The following is an 18,077-nucleotide window of genomic DNA, read 5'->3' on the forward strand; positions in this document are numbered from 1 at the left end:
GAAAATTATCATCAATCACCAACGTACCCTAGTATAGTTCTTATATTATTTGTAGGGGTCCCTGGTCCTTTAAACGAAGTTCCGATGACCCTCTCTCTTTTACTACTCTCAACTTTCTTTCTCTTCTTAAAGGCATAATTATTCACGATATGTAAATCGATGGCAAGACCGAGCTGTTCCATACCAGACTCTCTATGTGAAAATAGTCCCATCTAAAATAGGCTGCGCATTGATATATTTCACTGTAATTAGACTTCTTTTCCTAGCCTTCGCTACAATCGCAACACCTAAATACGTAGCGAAGGGGTAGTCTATAAAAAGTTTGTACCTCGGATCTTGCAGTGTATACAGAAGAATGCCTAAGTTGCAATCCGCGTGTCAACAGAGTTTGTATTTGTGTCCGGACAAAATTCAAATTTTCGTTGTAAAATCACATGTTATTTAGTTGTAGGGCACGTAATGTTTCCGAATAATATGCGATTCTCTGTTATTTGACAGGCTATTCAACATGAGCCAGTGATCATTTCAATCAAAACTAGCTGAAAAATTGCCAGAAGATACAGCTAATGGAACTTTAAAGTAGGGTTACTTATTGAAGTAATTATTTCGTATTGATGCGAAAACTGAGTGTATCGTATCTAACCTGGTGCTCAGGAACAGCAACCTCAGAGGCCCTTACGGATCCATACTATTTTTCCTTGCGCGTGTTCATAAATAAAATACTGTCTGAAAAACGAGTCACTACAAAATTGTTGCATTTCAATATGACTCTGCGAATGAAATAATAAGGATATTGTATTTAAGTTTCTCGTTTCTCATTGAAAGTGGCATTATCTGTCTACATAATATTTTAAACATCGATAATCTTTATTTGACCTTCAATTTCTTGGTAGTTCACGTAATAGAGATGAAATGTACGATGATTGAAGATGCTTGTCTTTTAAAATACAATTATAGTGAGTAGAACACCAACTTCATGTCCTCACAGACATTTCTGTCGAGTAGCTGTGTGGATAGCCTGCGCGAGAACACATACCTTCCTTTTAACAGTGTGCAAATCTTGTTTGAGGCAATTTTACTTTACGTTGTTAGCGAAAGTATTCTATAGATTACAAAGGTTTAACCTCTCAACCACAACACATTTTGTGAACACTATTTAATATAATTTTGAACAATTTATCCAAATCCAAACTAATATTCAGATATCAATGATGACATTGAACATTTAATGTATTAGTAAAAAACTTCATTAATTCACTTGCTTTTGAACTACAATGCAAATACAAAATTTTCTCACGTGTTTATAGTTAAAGGGTATAGTTCAAAAATACAAACAACTGATTCAACAAACTTTATGTACATGGAAAGTACATTGATACAGATGGATCTTCGATGCTTCTCGACTTAAAAACATTATCAGTTCGAAATTTATAATTTACCAGACTAAAATTATTTGCATAAAGTACGATGTTACACTCAGTGCAGAGACCGTTAACAGAGCGCGAAACAGACAGCTTGATACAAAACGAGCAAGGTCTAAATAAACGCAAACAAGTGCGCCTTTCAAACAGCTAAGGGGTCTCGAGGAATACAATGTAAAAGCGGAACACTTTCTCCGGATAGCTGCCCCAGTTTGCTGGGGTACATCTATGGCAGAGTCGACGATCGAGTGCGGCGTAGCTGCCTTAATTTTAACAGCATAGGAAATCACTTATAAGTAGATGCAGCATATAATGCTTTCTGGAGTAAAAATCAACGCTCGTCGTGTATTGATTTTTGCATAAGGGTGTTAATCTGCATCTATACATTTCGCTAACCGTGCTCTCATTCGCATAGCACTTCTCACCCAGGATTTGGCATTGAATATGTCATGGTAACGGTAAAACCATCGTTGCTCTCGAAGTTTAAGCAATAATATCTTTTATGTCATATAATCATTCGAACCTTTCAACTTTATAGACTTAATAGGTATAATACATGTTTCAATCCGTGCTTTGGCTACTGTTTATCACTTTCGATTTGTCTTAAAACAAATCGCTTGGCCAATAAAAATCCTTAAAGTAATCTTTGTATTAATGACGGGGCTATATAATCAGATACGGTTATAGATATCATGGAAAGGAATATATTTAAAAGATAACAAAGAATACAACAACAGAAGTGGCATGGCTAATCATTGTGATAATCAATGTATTTATCAGTTTCAGCATCTGTGTACCAATCCCTTGACGAAAAAGCATTAGCATGCATGTCATACAGCATTTTTAATCAATTATTAAGCTTCTTAAGGATTCTGAGCTCGAAAAGTCTGCATTATCCACTCTGGCAAAGAAGCGTTAATAATCAGTGATATATATAGATAACTCAGATACATTTTCGAAAGGACTCCGAAACAAATATTTCACTTCTCGAGCAAAACCCTATTATATGATTGTATCATTTTTTCCCAACATGTAAGCTGGGTGAGCAGCATGTGGAATATTTCAGTAAATCGGCCTGTCACGATTCAGAAGTGTATCAAAAGTAATTCCATTTTATATTTCCAAACATTTGTCATAAACTCTTGCAGAAAAATGTTAATTCTCAATTCACATTTGCGATCACTGTTAAGTTGGAGAATAGGGGAAATATTCCTTATTTTTCAGGTTGCCCTAGCTCACTTAAAAAGTTCAAGTGCTTTCTTGAAGCTTTCGCTAACTAAATAGGCAAACAAGTTAACAATGAGAGAAGAAAAGATGTTTACCATCATTAACACCTCAATAAATTTTAAACTCTGCTCCAAAATCAAAAACGTGTCTTGCCAAATTTCTGTATCCTGTAGACAATTGAGACTTGAAACATTATATTCTGTTCAGCAAAGTCCTTCAGACCCTTCTATATTAAAGCAAAATATTAGATAGTCTTAAATCAAAAAATGAACTGACACTGATCAGAGACAAATGAATACCGGCATTCAGACATACTCTCACTCATAACATTTGCTTCTTTGTGTGAACACATAAAAATGAACCATAATAGCCAATTGTAAAGAACATATCATATTTGTTTTAAAAACAGGCAAGTAATTTCGGTAACTTGCAATTTGTAGAGGAGAACACACAAACGGCTTCTAGATGGATCGAAGTGAATTTCTGAAACAACATAGCAACGCAAATGGTGATAACTTGGAGATAATCCAAGAAACTATTTTTTGACCCAATGCGATCTACCATTCATCTTAGCCCATATTTTTGCTGGTACTTTGTCATACATCACTGTACTTTCTCCTATTGTTAAAAGAATATGCTTGTCTTGTCCTACGTAAGTTAAAGTCACACATTGTGAAAAGAGTATTTGACGATTGCAAAGGTGGGTTAAGAAGCAGTAGACTGATACCGACAAAATAACATCCTAAATGTAAAATCACACAGGGGTCGTCCAATTTGCTTCTTGTGCTCAAGCATTTCTACCTCTCGTATGGCACATGTTTTAGTGAGTGAGTGACTGATAGTCCTAGTGAGAATCTTTATTTAATGTTTTTAATTTTGTTGAAAGAAATTATTGTGTAAAAATCTAAACAAGAAAATATTCTATGTTCAAAGGGCCTAAGTGGACCTATCTTCGGCACTTCACACTGCATGAAAGCGCAATAATACAGATAAATTCACATTAATAAGTTGCCTGTATTATATAATAATACACGTGAATTCACATGAATCCACATGAATACAGGCTTTTTGAATACAAGCAATGGATTATTAACTGTATTCACCTGTATATGCACTATTCAGCTAAAATACAGGCAATAATTCATGCTAATACAGTTAATATTATATCGTTTTTATGCAGTGTCACGTCTTTTAATTAACATGTATCGCTTCGAAATACTCAACAAGCAATACAAATGGAGGCCTCGCATGGCTTCTAGTTTTAAAGTCAGGTATAGAGAAAAAAATAGATCTATTATTCCCATCTTTCAGCAGGTTGGGTCATTGAACGATTTTGTGCCCCTATGTGTCACAGGTGAACACTGAGAATTACAGGTTATAAATAACAAAAGTCATGATTACAATATACATAATCTGTGTGCCTGCAACATAATCAGTAATGTCTTTGATGGTCTGTAGTAATTCAAAATGTTGGATCATATTCTTAACATTTTATGATTCTATATATTAACACTACATCAAAGGTAAGTGGTTTGGCCATATAAAGAATGCATTGGCACTCAACATATATTTCTTTTCTGGTTATTTACAGGAAACAATAATAGAATACACCACTAAACATCCAGAACCTTTGCCATACATTGCAACGAAGTACAGTACTTTATAACTTCATCTCACATTATCTATATACAATATTATGGATGTTATAAATTATATGAAATCAAATTTTGAAGGCAACGATATTTATACCTTTTCAAATCTGATTTAACCTTATACAGTATTTGAATTTTTAAGTGTAATATATCAATTTCCCAGGAAGAGATTTGTAGGAGTGTTTTACGGAAATTCAAATTTATGTGGGTGAATTTTAATTGAAATATAATAATACAGTGTCATCTTTCGGGTGAGACACACTGTATGCCTTTTGAGGTCAATAATCGAGATATTATATACATATATATAAATATATATATATATATTATATATATATATATATATATATAAATATATATATATATATATAAATATATATATATATATATATATATATATATATATATATATATATATATATTATATATAATATATATAATTTCACATCAATATTTTATCGCGACATGTGACTTTTGAAAAAGCCTATGCTTTTAAATGTGTAAAATAGGGTATGTTGGTCTTGCTATTTTAAATAAGTCTAGACAATGACAACTTGTACTTCTAAATTTTTGTTTAGTAATATTTGAATAGGAATAGCATGGAACGGACACTTTTATGATATTTTGTGACATTTTTATTGCATGACAGCCGCGATTAGATGATATGCAATCGCTGATCTATTGAATAAAAGTAATAAAGTTAATGCTGTTGTTGAATTGTATTACTGTGAAATAATTATGTTGCCCTTTCATGTATCTTAGAGTTGACAGTTTGGTTGCAAGGAAAACTTACCTATCGCTGAAACGTTATCTGTACGACTAATATTCATCGTTGTCCTCAATGAAAACAATCTGTTTGATGCATTAAAAATGTGAATATCATGCGGAGCGTTCACATCTAGAAGAGCGCCCCCTGTTTTAATAACTAGATGCAAAAATTACCAGTTTTCAGACTATAAGGTGTTTCAGCTTGCCATTGGTTGCTGTGGTTACGGTAATGATGGCACAATGCATCCCCTATTACAACCCTTTTCAGAATTAGAGCGCGAAGCCACTGCAGTGAACTGCAATAAAACTGCTTACACTAATTAGTTTCAGCTGTAGCCGTGGCCACTTTGGTGTTGAACAAGGCTACTTGATAAAGACCAAAAAGTCTGCTTGTACAAAGGCAAAACTAGCTCTGTCTGAGGCTCGAGTTGTAAATGAGAGTTTACGATTGGCACCCTGTGTTCAAAATTAAGATACAATGTAACATTACCATGCACTGGTCCATGTACAAATCTTTTTTATTTCAACTTCCCCAGACAAACTGTCTGCATGGGACATACAATGTTGTCGACTTTGCCAGCTGGCTACAGCTGAAACTAATTAGTGTGAGCAGTTTTATTGCAGTTCGCTGCAGTGGCTTCGCGCTCTAATTCTGAAAAGGGTTGTAAACACAAGGGGTTGTTGTTATGGTAATGCAAAATTTAAGTGCAGATATTATTATACATCTACCATCGAGGACAATAGAATTTAGCGTGCGCTAAAAAAGCCGTACGGAACGCCCGTTCCGTAACACGTACGGTTTCAAGGCGCCCCATTCCCTGCGGCTGTATCTGCGCGTTCACTGTAGAACGGTTTCAAGGGACCCCTTGGACGAGTGCCAGAACAAGTCTAGCGCGAGCTCTGTACGTACGTATGTGCGTAGTGCACACTCCAAAACTTGCAGAAGCGCGTCCGATGAAGCGTTCCACACTGGCGCGATAAAATCGGAAGAAAAATTGTTTATATTGCACGAAAACGGTCACTACTCCGACATTTTGATTCCCCGATCAGGAATGTAAGATGTATAATAATAAGGTTATTACGAAATACCGCAAAGGATGTACTCGGACATTGGCGCCATGCATCTCCCTCCGCTTCGCGTCGGGCGATACGCTGCGCCAATGTCCTCGTGCATCCTTTGCGGTATTTTCAAACGTTTTGACAGAATAAACAAAAACTCTATATCTTTCCGGGTATCACAAAGTGTGTATGAACTTTGCGCATCGACGGCTGACCAAGGAACCTGGAGGTCTGAAGCTGTTGTTTACAAAGTACGCAGTAGTCCTACTGTATGTTATTTCTTCTCATTACTTATCATGAATCAGAACTATTATTGACTATGTAAGCGTCGATTGTGCATCTTCAGTCGAAAATTTCTTCGGGCGAGACATCAAGGGCTGAGCCCTATATGATATTACTGAGATACAAATATTATCATCATGATTACCAACATAGGTCATTTTATACAACAAGATTCAGTTGTTCAAGATAAAATTGGACACTAAACATATGAAACTTGGACTGATAAATCAACCCCTGTCCATTTTGACATTCATTAGAGACTAGAACAAGTACCATACACATGAAACTTGTGCTGATAAATCAAACTTTGCCCATTTTGACATTCATTTTGAAGTTGAAGAAGTAACTGTGTCACAGAAGAATGACAAAATTATACGGAAAACACATCAAAAGACACGGCGATTAAATGTTACCTGATTTTACAATTGATAATGTTTCCTACAATGTTAAAGATTCAAAATATTTACAGACTTTGATATGAGTTCCATATCACTCGTTACGCGATAAAACAATAATAAATTTTATATTTCTTGGCTATCATACATGAACTACAACCTCACAATGGCTATTACAATTGTCATTGTCAGTATTATAAAAAACTGAAGTAATGTTATATATATATATATATATATATATATATATATATATATATATATATATATATATTAATATAAAAACACAAAATTACTGCAAGTACAAAGTTATGATATCTGTTACTTAAGTTCATGCATCCTGCAATCTCCTTCTTTCTGATGATTGCAGGGTGCAATATCATTATCAATATCATTACTTTGTACTTGAAGTAATTTTGTGTTATAACGCTCTGCTTTAGCATCGAGCACTGTAATTTCCCACGAGGACATCTGTATACTTATATATATATATATATATATATATATATATATATATATATATATATATATATATATATATATATATATATATATATATATATATATATATATATATATATATATATATATATATAATGGTTTGTTTATTTTTAGACACTGTCCTTTTCCATCTTCATACTTCACCACTATATTTCAGAGTTCATATAATAGCTTTAGTCTTTGTAAGTAACGTCAATGATTTTAAGCATTGTGGACAAACATACGTTTGACGTGGTATCAAACTCTAACTTCCATCTTCATATCAACTCTCCGTCAACCGTGAAATGACTCTGGCTAAAATAGATTGCGCCATCCTCTTCTCCCTACTAGGCTAATGGCCCGTTTAAGTGAACTCTGCCAGAGCACGCGTAATTACAAATCTTTCATAGAGTCTATTATATCTGGAACTGTACATTTTAATAAAGCAGAAGTACACTATTTACATAGTGACCTTGGGTAAAAGTACACTTCCTTGTTATTGCAAACATTTTCATTGGTGCCAAAGGCTGATTTGCCAAAAGTGTGTAGCTACAGGCTTATTAGTACCACATGAGTACAACAGAATTAACTTCTGCAAACTCCGTCGCGTTGGTGGTTTGATTGTTCTGCAAACGAGCAAGATAAGAAAAAGAAAGCCTATGTATGGTCAAAAGTATTGACAAATATCGAGTGACAATTAGGCTTTTTTCACTTAAAAACGATAATGTAAATCATGAGCTGCAAATTAAATCTTCAATTCTGCGTACACAATGTCACTGTCATGTGAGTCAACTCTGCTTCGCATGTGAGTTGGCGCTGCTCTGGAAAGGTCCAACTCAGCATACGTAAGTCCTTCCACGTTCTTCAAAGCGACCTTTTCATCCACTTTGACCTCTTCAAGTTGACCTTCTGCATTGCTACGATCAGACTTTGAATACCCCTTTCTTCCTGAACTAGGGATTTCTTCGTAAAAAGAATCAGTTTGTTTGTTTACAGGGTGCTGCACATTTGGGTAAGCACTCTCCTCTGCAGGAGTTGAATTTTTCTTCAGTTTCTGATACTTGTCCGCTTTCGGTCGCATATTAGCATACTGCCCGTCTTCTGCCTCGCTTCCTTGAGTATTTTCACTAAAATTCTTTCCGGGTACAGGCGGCGGTACATTGTCTGTGGGCGTATCGGTTTTTTGTTCATTATCAGCTCGACCGGCCATGTTGGAACCTTGTTTGTTTTTCTTCTTGGGTTTCGAATAAAGATCTTCGGTACAGTCTGCACTCGCATCCACTTGATATTCTTTTTTCTCCCGGTTATTGAACTTTGTACTCACATCAATTCTTGTAGATTGAGCGTCGTCATCAAAAGCACCATTTACAGTCGCATATGCCTGTGACGAATGTGCCGCATGTACATCATTAATCATGTCAAAGTCACATTCATTGCTTTTCGCTGTAACCCCCGCGTCGTGTTGTGTTTGCGATGGCGTTGATTTTTTTCGAATTTTAAAACACATTAAAATCGCCAATGCTGCGAATAAAATCAGTAACACGGCGCCTACAATACCTCCTACCATAGCGATTATATTTGTTCCTTCGTTTGGAGTTGATTGTCGATGACCCTGTGAACTACCAACAAAACTCAGTGTCGTCAAGGAAGACTGTGTTGAAGCTTTAGTCATGGGTAATGGGATATTTATGGTGATAATGACACTAGCATTGCCTGTACCTACTTCATTGGTAGCTTTACATGTTACCAGATGTACACCGTTCTCTCGTAGATTATAATTTAAAATACTGAGAGACATTCCTTCCACAATAAACCTACTGCTACCGTTCACTACGTTATTGTCATAATACCAAACAGACTCTGTAACTTGTGGATTTGCATCTTGGTTGCAGTGAAGCACTACCTCGTCACTCTCCTTTGTTACCATGACATCAGTTGGATTGATTGTAACTATTGGTGCGTACTGGATATTAAACCTGATGGAGCAGGTCTGTTTTGGTGGCACATTATCAACACAAAGGAAAGTCAAACTTGGTCCATCCTTGCTAACAGGAATCCAGTAATAGGTAACATAGCGAAATCCGTTTGATGTTCCGTTCAAATTTGATTCGACAACATCGTCGGGATAGTGTTTATACCAAAGCAAGCGGGCCAGCTGGCTAGTTAGTGTTGAGAACGTGTCAGGGCATAAGAAGTACCCATCACGACAGATACAGTAGGTGGCGATTGACCAATGTGTATATTATTAATCAAATTAATCACTTGGCATATTGGTGCATTTGAAGTTTGAGGTAAATCCATGACGTATATGTTGGCGTGAGCAATTCTCGATCGACCGTCTGGTACAACAACCCCATTTGATTCCGTCACTGCACATTGATAAGTACCACTGTCAAAGGCAGCTGTTGATGCAGAGACAGACTGTACAAACAAGGCAGCGTGATACACATTAAGGCTTGCAAGGTATCTAGAGTTGTCTACCAGGTGATTTACATTTGGCCGAAATATACCACCGATACTGATTATCTCTTCATTCTTAATCCACGATAATGTCTGATCTGAGTCCAGTGAACTAACCTCGCACTCGAAGGCAAATGAATTACTACTACCTACACTTGTCTCGGTACCTCCTTGTCCGTACACTCTCGTAACGTCGGCCGGATGCGTCACAAAATGGACAGCTGAAAGACCGGTCAGTCCATTAAGAGTGCTGATCAAAATCAAGCACAGCGGGGAATCCAGTTCAGGAGACATAGTGTGAAACAAATGTGTAATCTGCTAGCAAGGCAGTAAAAGACGTCTGTGCGAAGGGAAGTAACCTCTACAGTTTTCAGCATACGAGTGACTGTATATCACATATAGTGGTCAAACTTGTAATGAACTTCCGGGTTCGTCACCTTTGAAGAGAGTGAAGTCATATATTCAAAAGGCTGACCTTAGTGTGTTTGAAGTGTGCAGTGGGTCTATACAATAGTATAATTATGGACATGAGTTTTGTCTGTAATTTTCGCGTGGACGACCACTCCGAACTAGTTTCTTTCCTACAAAGACGCTTACTGTAAGTATTATATCTTCAGGAAGAGTCATACTCTTAGCTGATCCTTAGCGTTGGTGGCATTACATTTCATCGCCAAGAGTAACCAAGAAACTAAACAAACGTGTCTGCAGATGTCCAGACGTACAGATTCAGAGGGCACATCAATCTAAATGCGTTTGGAAAAGAGAATGCCGCTTTAATTTGTAAAGGATAAACAACCATCATATACTTAAAAATGTCTGGTTACAGTAAGCTTGAAGGGAAGTAAATACTGATAATTATCAAACCCTTAATCTTTCTCCATGGCGTTCATTTGCACAAGGTTGCAAAATGAAGCCCTCTTGGTGCAAGTGCCATAGCCGTTGTACCCATGTCTGCTTCCAAGTCATAAATTAGACGAAGTGTAATTGCAGCAAATTTGTATCGCATCCAATCAGTGTAAAACATATGTATAACCACCACAAACTTTCTCACACCGTTTGGCGTGGCTCCCTCACACCTCATGAAAAGGGTTCAGCGGTCTTTGGGGCCGTGGATGGTTAAAATATGCGCATACGCTACCAAACCCCCACCCCCACCCACATACCCTCTAAAAATCAATCTCTACTTAGCGCCAACTCAACGACGACGCAACAAATAGAATGAAATGAAACGGTATATCCAAAGTGATTGTTACGTTATTTTACTCGCGTGCACTGATTCACACATATGTTAATAGAATGCTGATGTAGCTCCGGCCTGGTACACGCAAAACAATATAGCGCGATATTTTGCGATACATAAAAACGTTTAGCGAGATTTGCGATATGAAAACTTGAAGTGCGATTTTTGCGCACGGTAATCGAAATATAGCCAAACCCCCTTCTCTCTAAACACAGAAGTTACGGTTACCGTGCGCGCGTTTTATTATCCATAGCCCCTCAGTGAATCCATGCTACCTACCTTTTCCTTGTATGAACAACAATGACAAAAAACGAGCTACTGCAACATTTGGTTGCATTCCGATATGACTTTATGTGAATGAATTAACAATAAGTTAATATTTATGATTGTCTTTTCTAACTGAAAGTGGCATTACCTTTTCATATAACATTTTAAACATGTTGTGTAAGCATCGAAAGTCTTTATTTGACCTTCAATTCAGGGCAGTTGCCGTTAGGCTGATGAAATATAGGATGATGAAATTGGTCAATGTTCGAAAACGTTCACACATTCCTTTTGCTTTGTTCAAACTTACAGAAAATATTCCAGAATGAATACTGCCAACAACTTACTATACAAAAAATATTCCAATATGTATACCGCCAAGTCCTGGCAAGTATCTTTGTCTTGTAGCCTGCTTGTGAACGCATATCTTCTTTTTAACAGTATAGAAATCTTCTTTCAGGCACTTTTACTTTCAAATTGCTTTGTTAAGTGTATCTTATGGATACTATTCCCTTTTGGTTTATAAAACGCAATGCAAGATTGTTCACTTTCAAAGTAGAGTTGCACCAAGAATCTCTCGACATTTCATGTTTATAAATATAAAATGTAAAATTATATGCTTATGCACAACTTAAAAGTCATGTATGGACTGAAGGTCCGTGCTTGGCGTGTTGGCAGAGTCGCCACCCACGGGTACCCCGTCCATACATATTTGATACAAATACAACCGCGGCAAAGCCAGTGCATAGGTAACTGATTGTAGTACAAACACTAATAGTAATTAATATGTAGTCTAACTGCGCCTTGTTTATCTATACTTTGTCGCTGTCAGTAAGAAATCTCAGCAGGGTGGCGTTGTAAATGGTACTGTCTTCAGGAAGTCCATGCCAAGTTGATTTCTTATGTTTAGCAAGGAGACTTCTCATATCTAAACCAACGCCCCCGTGGTTTATTAGCTCTTTATCAGTAAAATAAGGTGCCGCTTCTATACTTTAAGGTTTTCCAGTACTTGTTGCTATTGTAGTTTCTGTTTGTATTACAATCAGTTATCTATGCACTGGCTTTGCCGCGGTTGTATATAGCTGGAATCACCATTAAGGGTCTTTGAGTCAAAAGATTAGGTTAGGATACTTTAAGAGTAGAAGTGACGTATGAAAGACAAGTATTGAAATGTTTTGTCAAAACATTCTATATCAAAACTTCACAGCACTAGACTTAACTCTGACAAAATATGGCAAACAACCTCATCTAATAGGAAAACAATTGAATTTCGTGTCAAGGGTGAAGGCAAAGATCAGCAGCAATAAACATAGGCAGAAAACAAAGAGTTTTTTATTCCGATTTGGTGTAAAACATGTCACTGTGTAATCTACCAGCGTGCAGTAAAAGAAGCCCGAAGAAAAGAAAGTGCCAATAGTTTAAGCATACAGTTCTATTCAGATATGGTGGTCAAATTGGTAATTCACTTCCGGGTTCGTCACCTTTGGAGAGACTGCAGTCATAATATGACAATGATGACCTTAGTGTATTTGAACTGTGCAGTCAGTCAATGCAAAAGTATTAATATAGATATGAAGTTTCTCTGTATTTTTCGCGTGCACGACAACTCCAAACTGGTTTCTTTCCTTCAAAGACGCTTACAGTAAGCATCATATCTTCAGGAAGAGTCATACCCTTAGCTGATTCTGAGTGTTAAAGGTATCATATTTAATTCTCTTAAGCATCCCGCCAAGACTAACAAAGAAACTCTGGAAACTGGACCAGCGTGTCTGCAGTTATTCAGATGCCAGTAACCAGCCGGACATTCATCTAAATGCATTTGGAAAACAAATTCCGCTTTTATGTAAGGAAAGTAAGAATCATCATTATTATAGTGCGCCGGCATGGAAGCAATTACTGATCATTAGCATACCCTGTATCTTTATCCATGGCGTTCATCAAGGTGCATTATGAAGCTCTTTTTGGTGCCGGTGCCATAGTCGTTGTACCTATGTCTGCTTCCAAGTCATAATTTTTGCTACCTGTACGCGCAGCAAACTTCGTATCACATCCAATCCGCCTAAAGCATGTTTTACCAACACAAAGTTTCTCATACCAATTTGAGTCGCTCCGTCCGGAAAGGTTTCAGCGGCCCTTAGTGGATCCTCGCTTCATATATATTCGTTGCATGTATTAATTAATGAACTACGATGACAAAAAAACAAGACACTATCATAATTGGTTGAATTCAGATATGACTTTATGTGAATGAATAATAAGTACATTGTATTTATATTTGTCTTTTCTAATTAAAGATGGCATTATCTGTTTACATCATCTTTTAAACATGTTTTGTAAGTATCGAACGTCTTTATTTGACCTTCAATTCAGGGCAGTTGCCGTGAGGCTGTTGAAATATAGGATGGTGAATTTAGTTGTAATTCCTTTCTTCTTTGTTCAAACTTACAAAAGTATAGCTGTGTGGGTACCCTGCGCGAGAACACACAATCTTCCTTTTAACAGTATGTAACAGTAACAGTGTGAAACAAATGTCACTATGTCAACTGCTAGCATGCAGTAAAAGAAGCATGTGCGAAGGAAAGTAAATCAACAGTTTTTAGTGTACACGTTTATTTACGTATGGTGGTCAGATTGGTAATTCACAATCCGGGTTCTTTACCTTTGAAGAGGGTGTAGTCATAAACTCATAAATAGCTTATGGTGTGTTTGAAGGGTGCAACGGATTCTACAAAAACATGGGTAAAGACATGGATTTTATCACCAGTTATCACGTGCATGACTACTCCGAACAGGTTTCTTTCCCCCAAAGACACTTACTGTAAATATCATATCTTCAGGAAGAGTCATACCCTTAGCTGATCCTGAGTGTTGGAGGTACTTACTAACTTACAATGGCATTATATGTTTATGTCATCGTTTAAACATGTTGTGTAAGTATCCACAGTCTTTGTTTGACCTTCAATTCAGGTGAGTTGCTTTGAGGCTGATGAAGTATAGGATGACGAAGTTAATTTATGTTCGACAATGTTCACACATTCCTTTTACTTTGTTCAGACTTACGAAAAATATTCCAATATGTATACCGCCAACAATTTACAGGTGTCTGTGTCTAGCAGTTGTGAGGGTAGCCTGCGCGTTGACGCATGTCTTCCTTTTGACAGTATTGAAATCTTCTTTCAGGCAATTTTACTTTGCGTTGTTGAGTGCATCTATTCCCTTTTGGTTGACCAACGCAATGTACGTCTACTTTGAAAGTGAACAATCTTGCAGCTAGCGACATCTCATGTTTATAAATAGAAGATGTAAACTAATATGCTTATGTACAAATTTAATGTCATGTACGGACTTTGTGTGTTGACAATTTATGAGCGCCTCAATATCACAGGTGAACATCAAATATGTACACGTTATAAATAACAAAAGTCATGATTAATCCTTGTACCAGCAACATAATCAGTAACATTCGCTTCAGGGAAAATCGTTTTTGTTGGTCAGTAGCATTTCAAAATTCAGGATATTGGAACTTTAACATTTTCTGCTTTAAATACAGCCTTAATGTTTTTAAACATTACATCAAAGGTAAGTGGGATGGCCAATTTAACTCATATAAACAATGGATTGGCACTTAACATATACTTCTTTTACTGTTATTTAAAACAGCCTTTGAAGATGTTACTAAAAATATAACAATCACCACATACGTACAGGACATTTCCACGAAGTAGAGTACTTTATAAGTTATTCTCAAATGACTTTTATTTGTCGTGAATTTTTTTCATAAAATATGATGGCTGTCAGCACATATGGCTTTCCAACTTTCGAAGGTTATGATATGTATAACTTTTTCATCTAATTTAAAAATTTGCCCTATTTGAATTTGAATTGTAATTTATCAATTTTCAAGGCAGCAATTTGTAGGACTTGTTTAAGGAATTTTTAAAAATATGCGTATATGAATTTTTAAATGAAACATAAAGATTTTTAAGGCTGCAATGTGAACGTTAAACATACTGTATGACTTTTAAAGTCTATAACTTAACATCATATATATGAATGTATAGAGACAATAAAACACCTCAGTCTTTTACTGTGAAATGCGACTTTAATGTGTATGCTTTTAAATGTACACAACAGGATATGTTTGTCCTGCTATTCTACATAAGAATAAACAATACAATGCCGTCTTGTACATCAAACTGTTTGTTTAGTAATGTTTGAATAGCAATATAGGATGTAACGGACATTTTGTAATATATTTGACTTGTTATAGATGACAGCTATTATGAGATGATATTTCATTTCCGTTTAATTGAATAAAAATTAATATCGACAACGTTTATGCTTTCGTTGAACTGTATTACTGTCAAATAATTATGTTGCCCTTTCGTGTAACCCTTAAGTTGACAGTTGACTGTGCATCCATCTTCAGATGGAAATAAAATTTCAAATCTTACCCTGTGGCAAGAGACCAAGGGCTATGTCCTATAAGCTTATGATAATACCCAGATACAAAAAAAATTCATCATGATTGTCAACACAGCTCATTTTGGACAAATACGAAATGTTGCTTTGACTAGTTCCGAATAAAATTCAATTGTTCAAGATAAAATTGGACATTACACATATGAACCTTGTTCTGATAAATCAACCCCTGTCCAGTTTGACATTCTTTGGGGAGTAGAACAAGTAACTGTGTCACACAACAATAACAATATCGTACGGAAATACATCAAAATAAATCAACAACAAAATGTTACCTGATTTTACAAATGGCAACGTTTCCTACAATGTTAAAAATTCAAAAGATATACAGACTTTGATACCAGTTCCGCTCTGCAGTCGCACTCGGTATGCGATAAAACAACTTTAATCGTATGTCTATCATACATGTACCATTACTCACATTAGCTATTACAATTGCCGATGTCACTGTTATCAAGTGACTGAATCCATTATTTATATATATATATATATATATATATATATATATATATATATATATATATATATATATATATATATATATATATATATATATATATATATATATATATATATATATATGTACCCAGGTAACTGAACTGTCAGTCAACTAAACCTGGACCCAAGTTCATATTATCCAATCAACAACGAAGGAAAAGAATGATTATCGCACAATTTGAGTTGCAGTTTACGTGTTGAGGTTTATTTCACTACACACTAATGATGATAAAAAGTCTACAATGATTAGCCGGCAATACTGTTTAAACATACAGAAACTCTAGACACGCCCATATCCAAGTTCGTATCAATTACAGTGTTCACTCAATAGACACTCTCCAGAATTGTTCAGGGTTCAGAGTCCACGTCGCGCTCCTGTTGCTACGGTTACAAATTCCGTGTTGTAACCTCTTCCAGTTCGGGTGGGAAACTGATTCACACAAAAAGTCCTCCAGACAGTTCTCCTTTGGGATCAACTCATTAGCAGTCCAAACGCTTCCGTCAATGGGTTGGTATGTCGGGAAACTAGAAGTTCATAAGCCATGCAAAAAGAGAAGAGCACCTACAGGTTACATAAGCTCTTTGAGTCAGCAGATCGTGATATCAACTGGATCTTAATCCATGGCATGGCAATGCCATTCTAGTCACTATGTCAAGTTGAACAAGTTCATTTTCTGTGGAACTATTGGTATTCATAAATCAAAACAAAAGTACAAAACTAGTAAACAAATCAATCTATTGCTGTGGAAGCTTGAGATTCAGAATGGCTCACAGTCCAATCGGGAAAGCACATGGCCCCCCCCCCCCCCCCCCACTTTGCCTCACAATGGGTGTGGTCTAAAACTTCAAAAAATACACCATGAAAACACGTTACAAATTCAGTATTGCAACAAATGTGAAAACCTACCTAGAAGTTCATAAGCCTTGCAAAAAGACCAACCACGTCGTCTTGGTTACTGGCAAGAAGAACTAATTCCCTTAGACCGAGTCTCTGCCCGCACAACCACACCACTCCACGCAGTATCTGTCTGCTTGCAGTGCATTGTGGGAGATCACGGCAATCAAGGAATTCCATCTGATTACTTAACTGTCAGATGGGATGGACTTCGTAACCGGAGTTACATATATATATATATATATATATATATATATATATATATATATATATATATATATATATATATATATATATATATATATATATATATATATATATATATATGTATGTATCAAACTTTTACTGTCAACTCGATACAAACTCTCGGTCAACCCTGATATCGGCCCAGGCGTAACATAGGTTGCACCACCCTCTTTTCCCTACTAGTATAGTTTGGTAGAAACAAGCTGTTTTAAATATATATGACTTCTGAAATATGAAATATAATGGCTTGCTTAAATGACCTCTAACAGAACACGGATCATGACAACTGTTTCCTGGAGTCTATAAATACATGTATCTACAGCAAGTAAACTATTTATAGAGCGACCTTGGGTACATGTGCACTTTCTTGGTTATTACAGGCAATGAAAAAGAGGATCATTGATTTGATGCCTAAATAGTTCTTTTAAAAACTATAGTTGCCAAAAGTATCCTATCATATACATATTAAATAAAGTATAAAAGGAGTGAACTTAGGCAAACTCTATTGCGTTGCTGGGGTAATCGCTTGGCGAATTAGTAATTACCGCGTACGCCCGAGCGAGATAAAATTATAAAAAATTGAAAGCTTAGATAGGCAAAGTGATGAAAAAATTCCAATCGACTAGTGGGCCACTCGAGTATTAAAAAAGATAACCTTTATCATGATTTTTGAATGAAGAACACTTCTTTTACATCTTCAGTTCGGCGTAC

The 18,077-nt window shown here is 36.1% G+C and overlaps 1 long non-coding RNA gene across 1 annotated transcript; it reads right to left on the reverse strand.

Moving 5' to 3' along the window:
• Positions 1-16,408: 16,408 nt before the first annotated feature.
• Positions 16,409-17,320, reverse strand: LOC139128640 (uncharacterized). Its single transcript, XR_011551359.1, has 2 exons — positions 17,133-17,320; positions 16,409-16,750 (listed from the first exon to the last, which is right to left on the reverse strand). It is a non-coding gene; the product is annotated as an uncharacterized lncRNA (long non-coding RNA).
• Between the last annotated feature and the right edge of the window lie 757 nt (positions 17,321-18,077).

Source organism: Ptychodera flava, unplaced genomic scaffold (genome assembly GCF_041260155.1).
Source record: "Ptychodera flava strain L36383 unplaced genomic scaffold, AS_Pfla_20210202 Scaffold_62__1_contigs__length_770838_pilon, whole genome shotgun sequence".
NCBI lineage: Eukaryota > Metazoa > Hemichordata > Enteropneusta > Ptychoderidae > Ptychodera > Ptychodera flava.